General features: G+C 41.6%; 1 pseudogene; it reads right to left on the bottom strand.

Moving 5' to 3' along the window:
* Positions 1-6611: 6611 nt before the first annotated feature.
* Positions 6612-8230, bottom strand: part of LOC104868720 — a 17928-nt pseudogene continuing 16309 nt past the window's right edge.

Raw genomic sequence — 8230 nt, 5'->3', positions numbered from 1 at the left:
TTTTTTAAAAAAAAATTTTTTTTTTTTTTTTTTTTTTTTTTTTTTGGTACCAGGGATCAAACTCAGGACCTTGTGCTAGTGAGAGCATATTTTTTAAAGAAAAAGTTATTGCTTTGCCACGGACTTATCTCAGTGGTTCTGCTGCCTGCCTTGCAAGCACAAGTTCTGGAGTTCGATCCCTGGTACCCCCCCCCAAAAAAAGAGCAAAGGTTACTGCTATCAGAAACTGATATTGACAGTGTCTTGCATGATGAGATTGAAATTTAACTCTTAAAGGGAAAATACCTAGAGGCAAAAAATATATAAGCAGGAATTTATATAAAGGGAGACAAAACACACACTTTTCAGAAATAGCCGCATGTGTTGTAAAATATTCCAAGAAGAAACAAGATATTTTTAAAATAATTTAAAATATGTCAGTGACACAGCAAGAGCAGTTTTAGAGCTCTGTTGGAGGAAGTACAAGCGTCCTTGGGTTGGGGGAAGCATCCAAATCAGGCTTTCTAGTGGACAGTGAGGCTGTTCAACCCCAGTGGTCCTCTGTTGATTGTTCCTGGTCTTCATTGAGGAAGCTTTGGGTCTTCTACTATGATCTCCACTCCCTGCACTGCCAGGGTGACTGCAGTTCCCACATCCTTTCCTTCCTAGTAGTGTCAAGTACAAGACACATCATTTAGGCCTTTGTGTAAATACAAAAGCTTTTAAAAATCGACTTTCTAAATTATGAAAATGTTTTTGTTTTGTTTTTGTTTTTGAGACAAGGTCTCACTATGTAGTTAAGACTGACCTGGAACTTACTATGTAGTGCAGGCTGGCCTCAAACTCAAAGTGATCCTCCTGCCTCAGCCTCCTGAGTGCTGGGATTACAGGCGTGTGTGCCACCACACCCAGCTGAAATGTTTTTGTTTTAGTGGTTGACAGACCCATTGTGAGTCAACATGGAATGAGAAGGGGTTAGACTTCACTTCCCATTCTCCAGTAAGCAGTATTGTTTCCCTGTTACATGCTACAGTATTCATTGCAGATGCTTTCTGTTTTCATTAACAACATGACCATTTTGACTTCTCACAGCTTTCTATAAGATAAAAATTATTCCTTATTGTCTGATCTTTTTGTTTCTCTTTGTGGTACTAGGGATTGAACCCAGAGCCTTCACACTAAGCTATATTTTTTAATGAATTATTTTGAGACAAGGTTTCATTAAGTCACTAAATTACACAAGCTGTGCTTAAATTTGTAATCCTCCTGTCTCAGTGCCCCTAGAGTTCTAAGATTAGAGGTGTATACCACCATGCCAAGCCCTGATTTCTATTCTTAACATAGTACTGGAACTACAGAATCACCTCGGAATCTCTCAGTAGGTATAAACACATGCCAAAACCATTTAGAACAATTCATTCTATTTCAAGAGACTGGGAGTTTCCATTGTCCTTCCCTGTTAACCTCTCTACCATATCACTTAGCTTCTATCTGTTTTTTGAAAGAGTCCAATATGTAGCCCCACACAGGCGTGTGCCACCACAGCCAGCACTTAGTTTCATACTCCTACAATCATTTAAAAGCGCCCATATAATTTCCTAGAACTAGTATAACAAACTACCACACATTTGGTAGTGTAAAACACACACCTGTGTTACCAGCGCTTGGGAACCTGAGGCAGAATTGTTGCAAGTTCAAGGCCAGCCTGGGCTACATAGTGAATTCAAGGCCAGTTTGGGATATATAGTGAGTTCAAGGTCAGCCTGAAGTACATAACAAGATCCTACCTCAAAAATCAAATCAGAATTTTATTTTCTCACCAGTGATTTAGCTCAGTGGTGCTGCCGCCTGCCTCACAAGCACAAGGTCCTGAGCTCAATCCCTGGTACCAAAATAATATTTTTTTTTCTCACATTCTGGAGGCCAACAGTCTCAAATCAAGGGCCATGCTCCCTGCAAAGACTTTAGGGTAAGAATCCTTCCTAGCCTCACCTAGTTTCTGGTATCCTTGGATTCCTTGGCAGGTATTCCAATCTGTCTCCATCTGCATATGGCCTTCTCCGTCTGTCTCTTCTTTTTGACTCTCCTCTAAGGATATTTTTTGTTGAATCAGGGTCCATTTAACATATAGAATTATCTTATCTCAAGATCCTTAGTTACAGCTGCAAAGATCTTTTGTCAAAGTAAAATCATATTCACAGATTCTGGGACATGAATATATAGCATCTTGGGGGATCATCCAACCCACTACAGTGCCCTAATTCCTAAATTAGACCTAGCATTCCAATGAGTGCAATTCTTATGCATCAAATGCATCATTTATTTTCATTTGCTCAAATAGTTTTTAACTAAGCAATTTATCAGGAATTCAGTTATGTACTGAGACAAGGAAATAGGCACATGCAAAAAAAAAAAAAAGTGAAGTTGGACTCTGTCGCGAGCCGGATTGCCTTGGGCAACTCGGTCTGCGACTACAGGGGCCTGAACTGGCGACGCGTGAGCAAAGAGGCACACACTTGATACACAAGGAGTTTACTTTAGTTCCTCATCTCCGGATCTCTACCCCGCTCTCTCTCCCGGAAGGGGTGGCAACATATAATACCATAATGCAACCAATCAGCATACAGAGAACAGATTATTACCTTATAAGGATACATCAAACACCCACGGGAACATATCATGTGATCTACAGGAAAACTAAACCTAATACAACATGGCTTCATAGGCTATATCATAAAATGGCGGAGGGGTGGATCTATGGTTCTCCACAGACTTACACCATATACAAAGTAATTCTAAATGGATCAAATACCTTTTAGATAGGCTAAAATTTTAAAACTTGTAGAAGAAACCACAGAGGTAAATCTCTGACTTTGAAGGACTTTGAATGTGACAGAAGAAAAAATTGGACTCAAAACTTGTCACTTGAAGAACAGCATCTGGGAGTGAAAAAATACCCACAGAATGGAAAGAGAACTTGGCCAGTCTCCAGAATTCCTAAAACTCACCTCTGAAAAGATCACCTAATTTCAAAACGTCAAAGGACTTCAATAAACATTTCAAAGAAGATACATAAAGATCAGTAAGCAAATCAACAGATGCTCAGTATTATCTGTCATTGAGGAAATGCAAACCCACAGTCTACTAGAATGTCTATCCACTCCTCCCATCCACGAGGATGGCTGTCATCAAAAGACACAAGTGTTAGGAGTATGTGGAGAAATTAGAACCTGTGCTGATAAAAATTTAATTGTGCAGCTGCTTTAGAAAATATTTCTCAAAAAGTTAAATAATTATGATTCAGCAATTCCATTCCTAGGTATGAAAGAGCTGAAAACATTCACACAAACACTTGGACATACATATTTATAGTTGCATCATTCATAACAGCCAAAAAGTGTTGACAACTCAAGTGTCCATCTATTGATGAATGTATAAAAATGTGCTATATCCCTAAAGAATATTATTCAGCCATAAAAAGGAATGAAGTATTCGTACATGCCACAATGTGGATGAATGAACCTTGGAAACATCCTGAGTGACAGAAGCCAGATATAAAAAGTTTCTTACATGGGTCGGTTTATATGAAATGTCTATTTATATGATATGCCTACAAATAGGCAAATCCATTCAGACAGAAAGATTAGTGATTGGCCAGGGTTATCAGGGAGGCCTGGGCAGTAACTGGTAATAGATATGAGGTTTTCTTTCGTAATTAAGAAAATGTGCTGAGTTGAATAATCGCAGTGGTTGCACAGTCTTGGAACTGTAACGACCACTGAACAAAATATACATGGGGGCGTTCAGACATGGCCTTGCTATGTAGTCCAGGCTGGCCTTGAACTCACTGTGTACCCCAGGGTAACCTCAAACTCGTGATCCTCCTGCCTCACCCTCCTGAGTGCTGGGATTACAGGTGTGTGCACGGCCACAAACAGTATATGGTTTTTTGTTTGTTTGTTTTTGGCTTTTTTGAAACAGGGTCTCTCAACTGTGTGGTTGAGACTGACCTGGAACTCACTATGTAGCCCAGGCTGGTCTCGAACTCACAGCGATCCTCCTGCCTCAGCCTCCTGAGTGCTGGGATTACAGGCGTGCACCACCACACCTGGCTCAAACCATATATGTTTAATAGAAGTCTTTTATTGCTTCATTAAAATATCACAGATTGGTCTTAATAACTCTGGATCTTATTTCTACAGCCGGACAACTCTTAGACCTTATTCATCAGGCTGCTAAGCTGTTCTTTTTTCAAAAATATAAATGCCATCCCCAAATCTGATAACTGTATACTTGTTTAACTGCTGTGGCTTGCTGACTCAAAGCAGCTGAATTTAAAACAAGGATTTGAGGATTAACTTGATAATTTCCTTCAAGGATTAACTTTATTTTTCTGCTAAATGAACAGTGCCTCATCTCATCCAAACCCTACAGTTGTACTTTTCACCTAAGAAATTTTAGATTTCAGCAAGAGACCCAGAGATGAGGATGTGTGGCTCCATGGTAGAGTAAATGACACCATGGATTCGATCCCGCACTGCACAAACAAAGAAAACAAGACTCATCTTCTGAATAATAACCTTGATGGAGAGTGAGCACATGTAGACCTCACCTCGTAGTGGAAGCCCAGTGTAACTACCCATCAGGCTTCATGCACAATTACAGAGAGTGTGAATGGTAGCCAGTTCTGTTTTCTTTCCCCGCTATTTGTTACTTGGAGTCTTTTCTTTTACTTTCCAATAAGACTGAGTTTTACATTGATGCGAATGAAGTCCCTTTAAAGGTTTCTTCTAGGGCCCTTGACAAAAAATTCAGAGTAGCGCCAACATTTCAGACTGTGCCATTCAGCTGAGAATGGTCTGCATTCTCAGTCTTACAGCAGTCTGAATCATATACTTCTACAGGGTGAACCTTGGGTATGTGAATTTGTTTTGGATTCAAGTATATCTCCCAAAGAGACAGGTTGAAGTCCTAACCCCTAGTACCTCAGAATGTGACCTTTTTGGGAAACAAGGTTGTTGAAATGACATCATATTAGAGTACAGTGGGCTCTTACAGCCATCAGACTCAATTTCATGTGAGAAGATGATGTCGGTGTGAATGTGGAGCAGAGATTGCACGAATGCTGCCACAAACCAAGGATCTAACTGCCAGCCTCTCTTTTTGGACTTGTACACTTTGGTGCTGTGTGATGATTTTTTTTTATTTTTTTGATGAGGGTTCAAGTCCAGCCTAGGCTAAATAGCCTCTAAATAAATAAATAGCAAAACTTGGATTCAGCATATCTGGGGTAAGATCTGATAATTGCATTTTCATCCAGAACTCATATCCCCTACCCCTTGCTATTTTTCCCTCTTTGCCATTCTGGGAATTGAAACCAGGGTCTCACATATGCTAGGCAAATGCTGTACTCCTAGGTGGGCAGTCAGATAGGGCTAGGTCCTTGAGAGTAAAAACACATAACAAGCATGGCCAGAGACATATCTGCTGGAGACAAGGCCTCAGATAAAGACAAATGACCAGACCTGCCTTCTTCCTCAAAAGGCAGACACAGGCCCAATAAAGTCTAGACAGACATCAGTCACTGAGGTGGGAGACCACGAACTCTAGACCCATCGTTTCCTACAAAAAGTCCTTGTGCTTTCCACGCACCCTTGTTCTGTGATTTGTTTCTCCATTGGATCATTATTACCTAAGCAACTATAACTTGTAACCTTATTGGTTAATCCTAGCTGTAACCCACATTGTACCCACGTGGGTTTTGGTCTATAAAACTTCCCTGTGTAGTGGGATCTCTGGCTACTCATTCAGGTCCCTTCCTGCCTCTCAGGAGCTATCCTCTTAGTTGTTAATAAATTACTAAGTTATTGATAAATATTAATAATTACTAAAATTAATAAATTACTCTCAACTTTTGTTGTTCCTAGAATTCATTCTTTGATTTTAGAGGACATGAACTCAGCATGTCAGACATATAACAGGTTGGAAGATACAATATTTTCATATTTCATGTCTTTTATCATAAGTACCATTGCTAAGTCATCTCCTAGTCTGGCCTTCAGCCTAAAACAGAGCGGCTGTGAAGATAACCACTGCCTTCAGTCAGTTTGCTGACTGGCATCACAACTGGTATTTGCAAAGTAGGTCAGCTCAGTCTCTGTTCACCTGCATTTTTAGAGATTAGTCAGAAGAATGGGTAGTCTGCCTTTATCACCAGCAGGAAAAGGTGTGGTTGAATAGAAAAGTAGGTACTTGGCTTCTATTTTTGGAGTAACACCCATGATAATGAGTGTCAAAACACCTTAGTCACTTCTATTCTGTTTAAGGAAGTACCATCTTCCTTAAGCTCCATCCCAAAGAAAAGAAATCAAGCACTAAAGCACAGCCCTAGGAAATGAGTTGGTGAAGATGGCCATAATATTTTATTTATTTATTTATTTTGATACCAGGGATTGAACTGAGGACCTTGCCCTTGAGAAGCAGGCACAGTGCCACGGCCCCAGACATTTTTTTTACCCTGAGGTGATTTTCAAACTTTTATCTTTAAAAAGTCAGTAAATAACAGAGCTTTTCAGACATTGCTAACTCATATGCTGCTCCTTAGTTACAAACTAAGGGCCGCCCAGAGGCTTCTAGGGGAGGCTGAGGGAGTAAAAACGCAGATTCCTTCTCTCAGTGGCCGAGGCTCGCGAGTTCCTGTGCCCGCCCAGGTAGAACTTGCCCCAGTATGGACCCTTCTGGGCCAACTCCCAGGGGCTCAGCACGTTGCATATCCCCTGCATGTTGGCAGTGGCTGTGCGCCCAAAAGTCCAGGGGTTTTGGTAGTTCCGTTCTCTTTCCTCCTGATCTTTCTGCATCTTCTCAAGTATCTCACGGCTCACAGCCTTGGCTGGGAAAGGTAACTTGTGGGCAACCTGATTCAGGAAACCTTGCACCTCACTGAACTCACAGTGTCCGCCAATCTGCTACGATGCGGCCAGGGTTCCCTGGCATCACGTAGTGATCGATGGCACCTTTGCCTCCCCCCATGAGCTGCCAACACCTTTGCGGGTGATGGGCTTAAAAGGGACTGGTACTCACCACATGGCGAACATATTCTTGGTTCATCATTTCAAAATGGCCCCAAGGGAGGTAACCACCTCCAAGTGCCAAAACCCCGAAACTGCCTTCTGTGAACACAGTAGCTTCAGTAGAAAGTCCCCATATAGCACTTGAGTGTTTAGGTTCTCTTACTTTTGGCACAAGTGGTGCCCTCTCAACAAATTTAAGCTTAGGCCTTTCAGGGAAGGAAACACCTTCTACATTTGGCACCGGAAGCAACGTCTTCAGCCCGGCGCTGGCGGCAGGGACCACCGCAGAACCTGACAGGTGCGTGTCAGCAGCCTCCCCATGCTCGCGCCCTGAGCCTCCTCTCCAGTGAGGTGGGACGCTCCAAGGCCGGGCTGGAAACCTACCCCGACGCCTCACGCTGGTACGTTCCTCAGTGAGTCTCCGGCCATAATATTTTAAATGAAGTTGTTGCTGGGCCCTTGTTTCCAGTAGTCGTTTCTCCAGTTTTAATCCTCAACAAGTCACTACTCTAATGCTTTGTTTCCTCTACATAGCACATCAGCGCTTCTTGTTGGTGAGGAGCCAGCACTGAAGAGAATACAGCAGTGTTTAAGGGATTACAAAGATCTATGCATAACAAAACAATGATTTTAGCAATTTGCACTACTTAATGAAATTTCATTATCCAGGGGACAAAACTGGCAAGGAAAAAAGGGTAAATCTCAGATCTAGAAGGACAAAGAGTACATATGGGACTTAGGTCCTTTTGAAGACCTTGAAAAACATGACCATTTATAGGTTAAGTGGTATCATTACATGACCCTTACTGAGAGAAGGTAGTAGGGCTATGTTCTGGTTACCTTTCTTCCCTGGCAGAAGAACTATAATGCTTTCTAACATGCTTTTCCTTTGAGAAAAAAGAAATAATAGTTTGTTCTCGTTAGTGTTTACACTCCATATCGTATTTCCTTGCTGCAGTGTTGCTCAGTCAATCTGCACACATAGGTCTCTTCACCTTTGCACAATGGTTCTGTTTGCTCAGCTACTTCTGTTATTACTCACTGAACTTCCCACCTCTTTGTTCACACTCTGCAGCGTCTAGAAGTGGAGACCTGATTTCACCATTGGCTCATGATTACCTTAAGCGCCACTGCTAATTAGGAATGGTCATATCTGAAAAACATGTCCCTTGAACTAAAAA

This window comes from Fukomys damarensis, unplaced genomic scaffold (assembly GCF_012274545.1).
Source record: "Fukomys damarensis isolate Sample0158 unplaced genomic scaffold, DMR_v1.0_HiC HiC_scaffold_17, whole genome shotgun sequence".
Taxonomy (NCBI): Eukaryota; Metazoa; Chordata; class Mammalia; order Rodentia; family Bathyergidae; genus Fukomys; species Fukomys damarensis.
This window is presented reverse-complemented; position numbering and strand designations above follow the sequence as displayed.